The 16,741-nt window shown below is 38.7% G+C and overlaps 1 long non-coding RNA gene and 2 other non-coding genes across 4 annotated transcripts; all 3 read left to right on the top strand.

Annotated features, from left to right (window-relative positions):
- The first annotated feature begins 12,129 nt into the window (after positions 1-12,129).
- LOC137607018 (uncharacterized) lies at positions 12,130-16,418 on the top strand. 2 transcript variants are annotated; one of them, XR_011037950.1, is made up of 6 exons: positions 12,146-12,180; positions 12,406-12,431; positions 12,559-12,719; positions 13,832-13,912; positions 15,559-15,616; positions 15,690-16,418. It is a non-coding gene; the product is annotated as an uncharacterized lncRNA (long non-coding RNA). The 2 variants fall into 2 exon arrangements; XR_011037949.1 differs by lacking the exon at positions 12,559-12,719 and having other exon boundaries at positions 12,130-12,180.
- Positions 12,603-12,736, top strand: LOC137607923 (small nucleolar RNA SNORA9). The gene has a single exon (XR_011038086.1). It is a non-coding gene; the product is annotated as a small nucleolar RNA SNORA9 (small nucleolar RNA).
- LOC137607924 (small nucleolar RNA SNORA9) lies at positions 14,200-14,334 on the top strand. Its single transcript, XR_011038087.1, has one exon. It is a non-coding gene; the product is annotated as a small nucleolar RNA SNORA9 (small nucleolar RNA).
- Positions 16,419-16,741: the final 323 nt, after the last annotated feature.

Here is a 16,741-nt window from a genome sequence, read left to right on the forward strand (position 1 = left end):
GCTGCATCAGTAATAGAGTTTAGACCTTAACCCATTCATGTGCCTTCTATAACTCATGTATGAAGAGTGAACAAGACAGTGAACAAGTCATCAGTCTTTTCTGTCACATGATGCAGTGTTTTAACATGCAAAATCTGGATTACAGGCCAATAAAAATAGTTTTTCTGCATTGAATTTCAATTATAGTTCATCTACCCAAAGTTTTTTTTAGAAAACTTTTAGGTTAGACTGAAATATCTGAACAATCTTTAGATGACTTGCCATGGAATTTAGTACAAATATTCCTGGTTATTCGAGGATGAATTCTGCAGACTTCAGGAGTGTCTGAGAGTGTAATTTTTCATATCTGCATCATTGATCGATTCTAATACAGACATTCATTCCCTAAACACAATAAAAACTTGACTTCTCTAATTTACCGTCCAGGATCATCATGAGATCAGTATGCTAAGAAGACCATGCTAATGATGACATGCACGTCTGATTATAAAAGGTGCAATCATTATAAGCCATGCAGCATACATACAACAGCGCTGTCCACCTCTTTCCATCTTCTTGTTTGACATGTGGAAAAATAAGAAAGTGTCATTATTTTAAAATACGCTTTATCCTTTTAAAAAAAAAATTACATTTATACGATCATTGGACACTTTCCACAGAATTATTAAAAGCACAACATTATGAAGGAATAAAATGGTTGAAATAAAATGGACAGATAGCTTTCACATCAGTCTAATGTGTCTGAGGTGGAAGACTGGCCGATATTCTACCTCTCCCTGAACAGATGGGAGTGGGTGTTGGTTGGATTATACATCTACTCTGCGTAATTGGGATTAGCTCAGCTTCTGTGCATGATTCTGGCAAATAATCTCACTGCAACGCCGTCATTCAGAAAAAAAAGCGGCAGCCACTTTCAACCACAAGGCTTAGATATCATCTGTCAGAAGGATGATGAAGGGGTTCATGAGAAGAGTGCAGCACTTAATATGAATTTATGAATGGATGGATGGATAAATGAAGAGGGAGTTTCAAGGCAGATTTTACAGAAAAAAAGACTTTACAGTTTAGTAAAGCAGCAGAACCAAATGTTAAAAAGAAAAATACATTTAATAAAAACAGTCAGCAAACTTGACACAGAACACATTGGGTTATACTGGGTTATCAAGTGGCCACGACCCCTCAGGAAGGCTCAACAGTGACAATCAGCATCCTGGAGTCAACCTGTCCATGTTCCCACTACATTACAACATTTAATGCAAACCAAGCCAAACACCGTTTCCTTATCTAGCAGTGCTCAAGGAAACATGCTTCCTCCTTACCCATCAGCCTCTCACCAGCTGGTTCCGCTTCCAGGAACAAATCTTCACCGCATGCTTCAAGCTCCGTCCACAAAGACAGATTCGTCCTGCTGTAAAGAAAGGCGGAAGAGCTAACCCCTACACCACCATGTTGGTCTGTTACGTCCCAGTGTGTGTGTGTGTGTGTGTGTGTGTGTGTGTGTGTGTGTGTGTGTGTGTGTGTGTGTGTGTCTGTGTGTGTGTGTGTGTGTGTGGTGTTTGTGTGTGAGTCAAAACAATAAGATTTACCTTCATATTTCAAATAACTTTGACATTTATTTAAAATGGACATATATGCATTGTTGACAAGTGGTGTATTCAATTACAGTTCATTAATAAAAAGCATACAAACACATGCACACTGGAACTGGAATGTCAGACCAGGAAGGCTTGCCACAAAACAGCCGACAGAGAAATGCAGTTCTTAGAAAAGCACTGACTCAATCAACAGAGTGTGAATGAGGCCTGTCACAGTCATTACATAATTCAGCTAACAGCAATTATATTGTTGTGTAATCATTTGACCTGTTATTCTGCACGTAAGTAGCTGGATGAAGCAGAGTTGTCATATTTCTATCATTTGTATTTCATTTTTAAATCTGATGTTTGACTGCCACTTACAAAATACTGCTGGTTGTTGTGTTCTATCAAGAGTGGGCAATCTTTTTGCTGTTGCTGAACTTTGTGACCATTTTGTTATAATTTTGTGATGAAAGCCCTACAACTGTGCACATTTTTTATTTAAGCATAAAGAGGAGCCTAAAATCCTGGAGGAAGCAATTGACTGAATTTTCAGCTACCCTGAAAATAGTACCTGACTAGTGCATAGACTAGTTCATATGGAGAAAGCCAGTGTGAGTAAGACCATAGATCAAAGCTAGTGCATAGATAGATCAAAGCACTATCCAATCCGGGTTCCTGAGTGTACAAAAGTTGAAATTTTACCTTGACCTAGTTTTCTCAAGGTCAAGGTCATCATCTCACTTTCATCCCCTTTGCCGCTCGAGTAATGTGCTTTTTGTTTCATCTTTCTATCTGCAATGGTTGTGAAGGTATTTGGTGGATGAACAGATGGACCAACACACAAACACTGACAACTGCAATACATCACCGCCTCGTGGAATGTAAATACAGAGACTCAGGAGGCTGTGTCAGTTGTCTCACAGTGATGTAACTCCTGGACTAGATATTATCCATAACCGGACCTGTCAGGTGTCATTCAGGATTCAGATTAAACAGAGAAGTTGTGTGAAGCTGATCTCCCTCTACATCCAGGCTGGTTTTGTTTGTGTTGTCTTACCTGAATCCAACTAATTAATATTCATATTGTCATCTATGATCATGACACATTGGAAAATAATAGTTTTAGGCTTTCTATTATCACTAAATTCAGCACCAAGAGTTTTTGGAAACAATATTTTTTCTCATTAGTGACCTCAACTTTTAATAATACATCACCTTGTTGAAAACAATAACACTCTCGCTATCACCCATTCCTGGCAGCTGTTTGTCTCTGTGGACTTTCCATTCAATCTGTCCTGAGCCGCTGCCTGTCATCAGGTCGGTCAACAACAGCTGGAGGAGTCGGGTCATAAACAAGCTGAAATCAGAAACCTATCAAGAGTCAGGAGATTAAATCACAGATTTGTACTAACTGTTCTGAGTGAACTGACACACTGTGTGCCACTGCTGCACACAATCTGTTCGCAGCACAGAATGGATTAATGCAGAGAAAAGACACACGCTGAAGTTGGTCATTAAAAACGTGTCCGTCTCAGGTGGAATCTCTGGGAGTCTTATTTATCTATTTCCAGAAGTCTCTTCTTTTTACCTCATGAGTACTTTCTGGAGTGAAATCAAACGTGAGCCAAGTGGTTCCCAGCAGCCCTGTAGGTGATGGAGTTTCCTCCAACCTGAGGATTTTTTGGTTCTGACTCACAAGAGTCTGGTTAATCATAGCAGCTCGCCACCCAGGACAGGTTTGGACATCTGGTGTTATGAATATTTGTTATTCATTTCTGATTGGCTCTGGTTAAGTAAAGTTCGCCTAGAGACAACACTCCACTGTTTTCTGTTCACCACAAACAGAAAGGTTTTGTAGCTTAACTTAAATTTATAGCTGCCACATGAGACAGATGTCAGAAGTTGTCAGTATTTTATAATCTGGTTGTGTGCTTTAGAGCTCATACATTTGACACAAAAACTTTTGATGTGCCGTTAAACAGTTCCTTAAAGGAACTGAAAGGCACTAAAAGAAAAATAAAGCATTAATTGTATTATAAAATACAAAATGATTCAACATATTGGTGACTTGTATCCATGTAAAAAGTCTATCTATGAAGGATCATACAGAAATGATGCAGGACACTTGATAGTGTCATGAAACAATGCAAAACATGAACATTTACTCAAATGCATATATATATATATATATATATATATATATATATATATATATATATATATATATATATATATATATATATATATACACATATATATATATATACATATACACACACACACATATATATATATATATATATATATATTTTTTTTTTTTGCTGTATGAATTTTATTTTATTGTGCCCACAGATCATGTTATGTAAGATTGATCTTCCTCATTGCCTCATTGTGCTCTCTTTTCAAATGATAACTTCTTCATTGTCATAACACAATCAGGTTAAACAGGTTGAGTGACATGCCCTCAGGTTTCCTATTTTATCTGAACAACAATCAAAAATGTTGAGAAAAAAAAATAATGAAAACTTTTCCCCCCTGTTCTTACATTGGTAATACTAACTTGCTAGTGTTATTTTGGTATAAAGTTTACAATTCCACATTAGTCTGGTGTGTTAGCTAACATTTACTAGCAATAAACAGTAAATGTAGCAGACTGAGATGGGAAGTGGGAGGTTATTGAGAGATTACATTCATGCTGATGATAAACACACTCACGAGGTTTATGCTCTGAAGACCATACACCAAACCTGAAATAATTGTTATACGTCTTGTGGTCACTCTGCTTATGAAGCAACACACATGCATTGGTTCTGGGTGATGAATAGAGGTTTCAGGTCAGATTAGCAAAGGATCCTGTGGGATTTGGGCTTCAGATAACAGACTTACAAACAGTTCCTTGTCCGCCTGCGCTCACTGAAAGCTGCAGTCACTGCCTGCTGAAGTGGAAACTTCCATTCAATCAGAGTTTGTGGGTGCAGCAGACTATGGTGGTCTCATTGATCAGATGTCGTCAGCCGTGGTGGAAAATTCCACCCAGCAGAGTTGGACATGTACCCTCTATGATCAGTGACAGGGGACTAAAAACACAACATTATGTGAAACACTGAAACCTATTTATAGAGTACATTACATCCACACTATGGAGACTAATGAATATTTCTGCAAATTTGACTAAACACATGTGGCTGAATGACTTTTTTAAGAGATCATCATAACTGAAAACATTAAACTTGATCAATACTTAAATAATGCAGTTTATTGAAAAAAAGCATGCATTTCTATTTCATATATCAAATATAAATTATCTTAGCTCCACATAATACTTGTTGGTGTGTGTTTGTGGGTGCTGGATTCAAACGGACATGTAACAAAGAACAACCTATTATAGTTAGAGGGGATCTCTTATAGTGTAACTGTAAAATTTTAGATGCAGCGGCATAACTGGTAAACCTAGCAGCCTTAGCGGTGGTTCACTCTCTGTCTCAGTACTCCGATTGTTCTTCTTCTATTAATGAAGGTGTTTTCAGTAGGGTTTAGGGTAGGGGGTATCGACATCAGTGAACCAGCTATCTGCTTTTTCTGTGCTAATGCTTAGTGGTACACAGACCTTGGCTAATCGCTAACCAAGTAGTAGTTGAGTAGTATAAAGTTCTTTTCCCAACCCTTTTCTTAAGTAAACCATAACATTTATTGCCAAGAACTTTTGACACTGATAGGTACATTTATATGAGAAATATTGATTTTTTCAGTCATTTTGGAGATTGTTTGTCACATCTGTTGCTGCAGCTTATGCATTAACAAAATCCTCACACCTCTCAGATCTTTATGAACACCCAAGATTTTTCTTTTTTAAACATTTTTAAAGAATTTATAAACTCTGTTAATCACCGAAGGGAAATTAGAAGTCCACTCTACACACAGGTTAGTACTTTGCATGCATCTACTGTATATATAGTGTGTACAGGCCCGTCACACACACATGCACGCATGCACGCACGCACGCACACACACACACACACACACACACACACACACACACACACACAAACGAGGCTTGTGGGCATGCAGGTGAGGCTGATGTAGAGCAGCAGGAAGCTGAGCCACTGCCGCCCCACAAGATACCAACAAAAGTAGGTCCAGGACTTCATTCTTCTGTCAAAGTCCCATAAGTTACTCTTTTAAATGACACAGAACTAAATCATGAAAAATCTGAGTGCACTAAAGCATTCAGTGATATTTGGTCAGACAAGAACACAATCGCATCAGAGGCAGCAAGATTATCCATTATCTATATATCAACAAATATTTTTCTATTTTCTAATAGTTGTAGCTACTTGCTTTCTGCAGTATCAATATGTGGTGTGAGTAAAAACATGATCCAACTCAGGACACCTTTCAGGAGGAGAAGGAAAAAACCCAGTAATCTGTCAAAGTCAGTGATGCATTTAGAAATGTGGAGCTCTGGTGGCGCAAGCATCCACCCTCCCCTCTCAGGGTTGTCCCTAAAACACGTGTCAAAGGATTAAAGCCATGAGAGAAAAAAATACCTGCATCGCCATTAACCACTCTTAATTGATTTCCCAGATTTTCCTGTGTGGATGAAAAAGTCTTTGCAGTGGATTCATTAAACCCCGGGAGACAGGGGGTGGGGGAGCTAGACTCTGGGCAGGAGTCACTGCCACTCTGTGCCTTTGTCTTCATTGCGACGCCCACAGGTAGGCCAGGAAACAAATGACCAATTATGAGTTGCAGATCAGTATGTTCTGTCCCAGACCCCCCTCTGCCCAACCTGGCCTGTTGTCAAGCTGCACGTGCTTAGCCCCCTGCCTCCTTCTGCCTCTTCACATCTGCTTCACAATTACAGCCTGTCCGAAGGAGTGATTATCGCTGCAGCAATCGAATCAGGCTTCAGATCCAGACCCGTGTTTCTGCTGCAGCCTTACAGTATCAGCCTGACAAACTGTACATCAAATGAATCATGTTACTTTTCTTCTGTACTAACTTGTATGTTTTATTCATTTATTTATTATGTCCTGAGGTTAAACATACCCTTTTGTAATTCGATTCTCACAGACGTGCCCTCATGGCAATAAAATGACAGCCTCATAAGCGGAGATGTCTTTACTGAGCTTTATCTTGTTATAGAGGTGAAATGAAACAAGCTAATACTGAGATCTGTTCCTTGTGAACGTGATGGATAGGATAAACAGCTGCTTTTAGCTCTCAAAGTAGTAGTGAAGCAGATGGAGGGATGTTTACAATATAGTATAGTAGTTGCAGAACATTATTTCCAAGCTAAGTTCTGACATTGATTATATAAATAGCAATATATTTATGAGGAACTTCTTTTTCATTGTAAAGATTCCCTGCATACCATAGAGACTCAGTCAGAGAATAGGCAGAAGACAAAAACAAAAGGAGAACGTCACTCAGTGGAGTGCAAATCTGTGCCAAAATCTGGTTTATCTGGCCTTCCTCCACTCCTCCACAATGTTTTGAGCAAATCTGTTCGAAGGTTTCTAATAGTTTTAAAGCTCAATTATTTAGTGATTGACTTATTCTTACTGCTGTAATGGTCAATAACAGTTAGAAAATTTAACTATTATTATTCTATTAAACTTATGGATCTGTATTCATAACAAATCCATTGAACTGGTTAGACTTGTGAAACTATAAAACATACAGAATCCAAATGACTTCAGATACACTCTTGGTGGTTGTGGGTTTGTATCCCTATTACTGTAGTTTGAATAAGCAGATTAAATAGACCAGTCTTCTATGAAAACATGTTTAAAAATTCAATTCAAATAAATGTTTATTTTAATCTGCTCCAAATTGTTAAATATTGTACTCGCAGACACCAAACCCCTAAATGTGCCTGATAAAGAAGAACTATAACAACAAAAACAAATAAGGAACTTTCTATGTAAGTAAATTGCTGTGCAATGGAGGACTGATGTGGTAAGCATCTCAGTAGTTTTCCATCAGCTGAGCTCAATTGTGAAAACAGGTTCATGTGCCAACTACGTATGAATGAAAGAAGGGAGTGACTGCAGCATATTTTCCATCAAGTACAAAATAGGTAGAAGGTGATATGACACAGCAAACACCTATAAATCCTATATTTTGTTTCAGACAAGTTGGAATACAAACAAACATGATGGCCCTCATTGCCTGTCCTTGTAAATAACTGACCTTCTCTGGTATTTTTATGGGCTGTATTTCACAGGGCAACCCACAATCGCAAACAAAAGGTGACAACATAGCAATAATCAGCTCCCAGAAATCTGTTGCAAAAAGCTATTTGAGCAAGCTGCAATAAAACTTGGGCTGCTGCTCATAAAAGACATTTTATCTCTAAGGCTTACTGCTTTACCTTGTGAAATATCTTTTGTGTGTGAAGAGTTCCTGTTTAGTTGGAACAAGAACAAAACATTTTGATCAAATGCATTGTAAACTCTCATGTCTAATATTATTTCCAGCACTGCAGGTTGTGAAATCCAAACACAGCACGCAGAAGCCGGTAAGAGGTGCTGTGCTGACACGGACACAAAGTCTCATGAATGCTGGGCACGTTACTCTGACGGGGGCTGTTCAGCATCTAGCAGTGATGCCAGCAGTAGGACACTGACTGCATGTTATTCACTCATCATGTTGTTCTCTCAAACCAGTAGAGAGAAATGTTTCTGGCAGATCAGCTCAGGTTAGACACATGAAGCCAGGACAATATACCATGTGAGAAGAATATTAGCGGTTCTGCTGTCCTTAAATAACCAGGATCTAAGCCTTCAGTATCGTCATTGAAACTAAAAGAGAAGGTAAAGGCTGTTAAGGTGGTGAAGAAGGACACGGCCTGGGGTGATAGGGTAGAAGAATTTAAGCCGAGAAGCTGAGTCAGAGTCAGAGAAAGAGAACATCCTGCATTGAGGCCTGTGCATCACTAAGAGGATGACTCAGTCTGGATGTTGTGAAAATGATCTCGACAAACCTTCTTAATGCTTGATCCATCTCCTCATTTCCTTCTGCTTATTAAAGAATGGCCTGCACCCTGATGAAAAGCTTAATGGTCCACATGTGCTGTTTGTCTCAGTGCTGTTCATTGTTGTGTTGAAGACTCAGAAAATCCTGATTTTCAACCTCCTAACTCATGTTGTTCAGACAAGAAACGTTCAAAAGCAAACATATTCAGTTGAAAGTGTTATGGAATCTCAGAGCTTGGTGGGCTGTCTGTAATTAACTGTTTGATTACTGATTTTTCATTTTTTTTAATACCACATCAATATCAGAACAACATTATCCTTAATTGAATTATACTAATCTCATGTAACTGAGATGTCCTGCTGTTGCTTATTAATCCTCTTCACTATCTTTAGTCATGCTTTTGTAAGATTTCTCATGACCTTTCACCTGCAGCGCACTAGTGATGACAGTCGGGAACTGTCTGGAACAGGAGCAGATATGGTTTTCTTGCTACCACAAAGAGGAATAAGATGGTACAGAATGTGAGATCAGAACAGTCAAAGAACTAATTGACCAAGAAAACAAGAATAAACACCATTACCCCCTTCATGTAAACTTCACACTCACTTCGCATAAAAACAACCCTGGTGAGGTTAAGAATTTGAAATCTCCATCTTAGGGTTTGTTTTATTGATTTTATTGAGAATCAGATTGACTTTATTGGCAGTCTGTTCACACAAACAAGGACTTTGACTCTGGTTTAACTTGCTCACAAGGTACAGGGTGTCGTGAGTGCTAACAAAAAATGGAATATTGTAAAGACAAGAAGTGTAATAGACAGTGCAGTGATTTATCTTAGTGCATTACAATGACTTAATCACTGATAATAACTTAATACCCAGGCTATATACATTTTTTCCATTCTAGCAACTTTTGAAAAAGCAAAAAAGCCACTTCCTCTCATTCTTTGCAGTCTGAACTACAGGATAGCCCTTTACTTGTTTACATCAACATACCTCATATAACAACCTAATTTATGTTTAACTCTTTTTAATGATTTTTTATAAGTCCAAGTGGAAGATTTCCCACCACCTGGTGGAGTTAATATTGAACTATATTCCATGTGATGGAGGCAACAGTACCTGCAGGTGCCCAGGCTCATTTGATCCCTATAATGATACTGATTGATCATCATAGAGGGGAATGCTGCTTATTTTGTTAAATCTTTGCAGGACATTTCTATTTCTGTCCATTTTGTCTCCAGAGGATATTTTGAGGGTGAACCATTCAGTTATGACTAAATTATCTCTCCACCAGGTCAGTTTATTAGCTGCTGTACATACAGCTTGTTTTCTTCATCAGCAGAGGGAATTTGCTGATTTTAAGGACTTCACGTTTGCTTCGGACCTCACCAACACAGCTGTGAATATCATATCACTTGTGGGGACCAGAGTCATCAAATTTCATAGAACTATGAGGTTTTGAAGGCTAGAAGTTTGGTAGTAAACCTTGAGTGTGTGTTGTCAACATGAAACACTTTGAAAATAACCTACAACTATAGAGCTCAATACAAATTAAAGAAACAACACTACTTAGAACGTGAGAAAATATGCTATACTCACAAATATTCAGTCCAGGCTTCCACTTTGGAAGCTGTGATTTATAAACTAAAGGTTATGTTCTGTATGTTGACCATGACAAACACATCTGATGTTGGTTGTAGATACTCCACTAACTTTTTACACTCAGATGTATGGGGTCATCTCCTGCAGATCAACATTTTTAACCAGCTTACAGTCACACATTCCCACATTCCCACAAACGCATTAGTCACATTCTGGCTCAGTGTGTCGTAATACCTCTTACATAAACGCCACTTTGATCTTGAAGAGAAACGACCTCTGTAACTCTCCACATATATACAGTGTACTACTGGAGGGTCTTAACAGCTGGCATGAAGCTATGGAACCTGACCTGAACGCTATTCAGAGAACAGGCTCTTAGTTTAAGGTTGTACGTTGTCAAACAAATCAGAGAGTGGTTTGGAGTGAGTCCACTCCGATGTCAGCTTGACAAAAGGCTGTTGTTGATGGATTGATTGGTCTGATGCTTAATTCAGATGTCAGGTTCACTCGAGCAATGTCTCTGACTGATAGGAAAAGTACTGAGCTCTGTTTTTAGGGCTGTCAGGATTCTCACAACACCCTTATAAAAACAAAGTTTAAAAGCTGCTTTTGAAGCAGCTGATGTCTGGGGTGAGAAATCTTTGAGGCAGAAGTGCATCTAGAAAATGAATAATCCTTGATTACATATATTTGAAGCCTTCTATCCACCTGGAGACATATATATTCCCTTTTTTCTTTGGTCTGTTTACTTCTGGTCGACACGGCTGGGTTTTTAGCTGCTAACTGTGTCACCGTGTTCACCAGCTAATTGCTATGTGTAACATGTGAGCCTCCTTTCACTGCTGCTGGGTATATGAATGCAATGATTATTATATGATCAATGATAATTATCATTGGGTATTATGAGAAGATATTGATTAGTACAGCTTTAAATTTGTTGTTCTGAAGCTATTGAAGATATTAAATGATATGACTTCATTACCCTCAGTAGTAGCTAGTTCTGCTGGTTCAAGACTTAAAAAAATCCTTTGAGCTGTATCCAATCTGTTCGGTTTATATTGTTGGTATTGTACAGACATGTTCTCACAACAAATGAGATTATTTCAGATTAATCTTGGGTCAGGATTGAAAAAGCATTGTTCAGAGGTACAAAATGTAACAAGTTGACTTTGGTTGGGTCAGTGGGATAATGATGATGTGGCATCTTCTATGTATAACTTGTACAGAGCAGTGATGCTTGAAACTTTGTCTTTCACTTTTGTTTGCGCTGACTTCCACTAAATCCCGATGTCTCTTACAAAAACAAAAGGAGTGGCTGAAACAGCCCATGTTTCTGTTCAAACCCAGATTCAGTCTGTCTTTGTTGGGCCTGTATCTGTGTGCAAACAGTGCCGGCTGGGTGAGTGGTTACCAATGCTTGCAGGACAACAAGGCTGAAATTCATCATGGTCGTCTACGGTTGGTACTGGCAATAGCAGATGGCAGAAAAGAAATCCACTCCTCTATGGCCTGCATTGTTGTTCAGAAATGCAGGCTGAGTCATCAATCACGAGCATCCTCCACGCAAACACTGCATAGCTGCCAACACCCACCACCAACCGCTGTTCGCCGGCTACGAAAGCCCTCCTACATGGACTGGTCTGTTGTCAATTTTCACATCTCTCATTGCTCGACATGTTTCACTGTTTCATTTTCAAACTCAGATGGGCAGAAAAATAAAGTCAAACAGAGCCAGTTGAAAATAATTCATATATGCAAAGTACTAAGAAGAATCAACAAGTAAACATATTATAGCCTGAATGGCAGGTATGTAAGTTACCTAACTCTCAATACGTCCTCTCTCGATCCACCTGAAGCAAAGGGGCGTTCTTCCAGAACGTCGGGCCATCGTTAGTTTTTATTGCCCCCTGCTGGAGGACTCATGTTAGTGTCAATGATTTTCCCTCAAAAACGAGGGCATTTACGTCATTTCCGGATTGTCGGAGCCATTCAATCGGCAGCAGGCAAGTTTGGAGGTAAGAGACATGAATCCACTTCCATCCACGTTGACATGAGAATCGTGAATCGTGTTTAACTTGAGGAAATGTTATTAGAGTATAAAAGGTGTGATGCTCTTGCGTATTTATGGTGGAAATTTTATTTTAAATGGTTCAAGACTGAAATGCGCTTTCTTTAACATTTCTATCCAACAATGTATTATTGAGTATTTAACAAATATTGAATACACCCTGTTTTCACAGACTGAACATAAAACAGTCATGGAAAGGTAAGAATGTGTTTTCTTTTATGACAATTCAACAGACTGAAGTATCTCCCATGTTATTGGATTGGGTTGCCAAAGCAACTCGTAAACAGATTCTTGGTAAATAAGTTTGATGATTTTATTTGTACAGAGCCATCACAACGTACCATCTTGCTTTTGAGCGTGTTTTAAACCGTGCAGACCGTTCCAGCGAGGCTCAGCCTGCAGTGGTTCTGTCCTTTCCTGTAGCGTCTGCTAGAGAAACGTGAGGCTGTTTGAGGCCCTGCTGTGGCCCTCATGGCTGGGTTATAGGTAAACCTCCAACAGACGTTTTTATTTTCATTATCTGTAACAGGAGATCATGATAAGGGATCAGGCAATGTAAGTGTATTATGGAAATAGATTTAATTATTACGGACTAATTCGTTTTAAATAGTATTTGTAACAGGACAAACGGGTTAGGATTACCAGAAGGTATCTTTTGATGTTCTCACACACCACTGTGCTTTTTGGATTTATACTTATCATAATAAAGTTGTCAAAAACTGGTGGTATGACTGGACACCCGAGAGGTGTCGTTATGTGATCAGAATACAAACTGGAACTAATGAGCTAGAATGTTCTGTATGGTGCTTTTATTAAAGATGAATGATAGGCTCTAGAAAGGTATCGCAATATTTCAGGGAATTTTGTGACAACGATATTATTAGCATTCATCTTCTTGATCATAATCTTCTCAAATTGAACAATTGTAAATCTTCTAAATTTGTTGAAAATTATAGACGAGTAGGTACCTAATTTTAATTTTGTTTGAAATCGGAAATTATCTTGCCAACTCAATTTCGCAATGCATTTTTCGTAAACAGGAAAATTAGATAACCTTACTGTGTTTGTTAACACATTATAGATTGGGTGGATATGATCTAGTCCAATGAGAATGTTTCTGGCATTTCACTTCACAAATTCACAGCAAGCACACCAGAAGGGATATATTGTAAGAGGAAGTGCAGAAGTTGTCAGAACTTGCTGCAAAAAAGAGGAAGTTGTCAAACTTTAAGAACCAAGTGATTTGTAAACAGTGTAAATATAAAGACCCTATAGCCAGAAAACAATTGTTGAACTGAAGAGATGTCATTCGTGAGAAGCTTTCTGATGAGATTAAGTAATATTTTGAAGAAAGACGGTGACAGAATATTTTGTCAAAATATTGAGTTAACTTTTTATTTTGTGCTGTAACTGGCATTAGCTGCCGAGCTCTCCTGTTGAGCTTTTAAACATGCCTCGTTCTGGATCAGGTGTTGAAATAAATTTGATGTTTTTCCTCCTTTTTGGGGATTGTTTTCAGCCATGTTGTCATTTCTTCATGCTGCACAATGTGTGACATGGTTTCAGTAAAATAACGTGGTGCAAAACATGGTTTACAGGACTGCAGAGAAGCATCTCATCCCCGACCCACTCCGACCTCCTGACTGACATCAGATGTTCAAAGGCCTCAGGTTTGTCAGGTAATGTGAACATTCTGTGTACTCTTATACAGCTGCACTGCCTTGAACCAGTCTTAGAACTATAAACATTACTCATGTATTAAAAGGTGCAGCATGGTGAATTTATTTCCTCAAGTTTGTTAGTGTCACTTCAGCCCAAATCTCCCTCTAGCTACTTACTAATATTCTATTTCATGTGACTGCTGCAGTTAGAGTGACAGTGAAATCATTAAATCACATACATGAATCAAGTTGAAATCAGACATTTTCATTAAAGAGGCTATTTAGATGGGAGATAAATCAGTACTGTGCAGACCGTTCCAGCGAGGCTCAGCCTGCAGTGGTTCTGTCCTTTCCTGTAGCGTCTGCTAGAGAAACGTGAGGCTGTTTGAGGCCCTGCTGTAACTCCTTATGGCCGGGTTATAGGTAAACCTCCAACACTCTGTTTTTGTTTGCGTGCGTCCTTGCGTCTTTGACGGACATTTTTTACAGGGATGCACGGTTTTCAGACGGCGTGTGTCCCATGCCAGCTTTAAATGCACTTCCATTCAACAAAAATGTTCACAATTTTTCCATTTCTCCACTTAAATTTGAACCCGGAAATTGTGATTATGTTGGGAGTTTCTTGTCAGGAGACTCACCGTGATTCTGCCTTATTAAAATCGACCAAACTGCAGCACGTCTGCTCATTTTACATGCTGCAGTGAGAGCGAGGAGTCAGAGTTTCTGTCTGTTAAAGCAATTTGAAATGTCTGCTAATCAGATTAAGCAATATACAAATGGAGGTTGATTGATGGGCACGGTGGCGCAGTGAGTGGCGCTGTCGCCGAACAGCAAGGCGATTTCGGGTTCGCATCCCGCTACAAGTTTTCCCTGTCTGCATGGGTTCTGTCCGGGTTCTTCGGCTTCCTCCCACCTCTAAAAACATGTGTTCAGTTAATTTGCCGGCTTCAAAATTGACAGTAGGTGTGTGTGTGTGTGCGCGCGCGTGTCTGTGTCTCTGCAATGCACTGGTGTCTCGCCCGGAGTTTCTCACGCCCTAATCCAGCTGGGATAGGCTCCGCAACAGCGGATGAAGTGGTAGACAATGAAACAATAAATGATTGATTATCACCATACCTCCGAAAAAGATACAAAAGTTGGAGAAAAAGTGACAGTGAGTGCTTTCTTGCATAAGAAAACAATCAAAAGTTAATGAGGAAAAAGAGACGGATATTACTGAAATGTGTGTGGAGAAGGCTGTCGGCTTGGTGCACAAGAGAATCCACAAGAGAATACAGTACATGAATTAAAGGCAAAGGAACTGAGTGAGTGAAAAATAAAAGTATTACATCTTTATTTTTAAAAATGTTTTTTTAAATGACTACAAGGCTTTAACATTTGACAAAACTAATATATATGATTTCACTGTCATTAAAATTAAGTTTGTCTAGTTTTTATTTTGTACTATTGGCAAAACTCCATCCTTGCGTACGCTTCTACCGTATATTCTGTTATTACTATTGGGAAGCATAAGCGTCTTGTTGGGATGCATAAATTTTCCTTGAAGCGCATCCCAGAGATGCACTACTTTCTGGGGGTAAAATGAACTCTGAACACTCTCATCAAAAGTCTTGTGTTGTATTCCTCTAGTGTTAGGTTGTTGACTGATTTCTCTTCACTTTTAGGAGCAGAGAACAGTAGAGCAGCTTCTCTGGCAATCAGGTCTGTTGGAGGTCGCAAAAGGTATGTTTACCAGATTTTTTTTTTTTTTTAACATTTTGACCATCAGATCTACATAGGCGTTTTTCTTTTCCAGGGCATCACAGGTTCCTTTCAACCTCAGCAAAAGAACAGTAATCATACAGATTGATTAAGGTGCTCCTTGTTGAAAGCAGTGCCCACCTCAATGTATGAGTTCCTACAGGACATGACTGCAGGTGAGAATTCAGATGTCCCCCAAGTCAGTGTGATTGTGGTAAAATGAGGAATTAATAATTTTGTTTTTTGCGGTTCAAGCACATTGTTTTCAACGGGTACCGGAGGGAAGAAGGGCTTTAATAATCAGATGTTTTCATAAACATGATTTAATTATGTTTATTTACACTACTTTTTGTAAATATGCATGTTTTTCTTTTTTTTTTTTTGGCTTTTGTAAATATGTATAACTGCAGTGTATGTTTGGGTTGATTGTTAGTTAAGTACTTGGAGGGTTAGGGTTAATAAGCTTATGCTTCACCCTACTCCTTTTTGGACGGGTGGGATTCATTGCTTTGACTATTGTTATTGTCGTTTTGTCTACTTTCACTGGTCGTTTGGTTTTCTCTTCAGTGTATTGTGTTGTTTTACAAAATTAAAAAAAAAAGCAAAAACAGATCAAGTTGTTCTGTGGGAAATCATGACATTTCACATTGATGTTGAACATCCATGTCACCTGTCAGATTTGTGCTTGTGTGGAAGATGTGTTATTAGCAAAAACCACTGTGAGATGGAAGTTGATTGTGAAACCCAAGTGATTTACAAGATATACTAATAAAAAAATTAATTAAAGAAAGTTTGCTGCAGTTGGATCTTTATTTTCATCTGAACCAAAAGGATTCTTAGTCTGAGATGTTCCTGGATGACCGTAAAGTAGAAATAAATGAAGGTCAACAACAGTCAAGGTACTGGCCTCATTGTTTAAAAACAACCTCAGATTATCTCGTCAGGGATGGACTTCCTCTAAATACCTAGTATTTTTGGAAACTGGGGTTGATTCGATCTTGACTTTGTAAGACAAACATTTGAAGACTGGTTGTACTTAGTACCTTCTGTTCTTCAACACATGTAGTATGGAACAGGAACCATGTGGGGGTGATGTTGCACTGACAC

The sequence above is a fragment of the Antennarius striatus genome, chromosome 14, assembly GCF_040054535.1.
Source record: "Antennarius striatus isolate MH-2024 chromosome 14, ASM4005453v1, whole genome shotgun sequence".
Lineage (NCBI taxonomy): Eukaryota > Metazoa > Chordata > Actinopteri > Lophiiformes > Antennariidae > Antennarius > Antennarius striatus.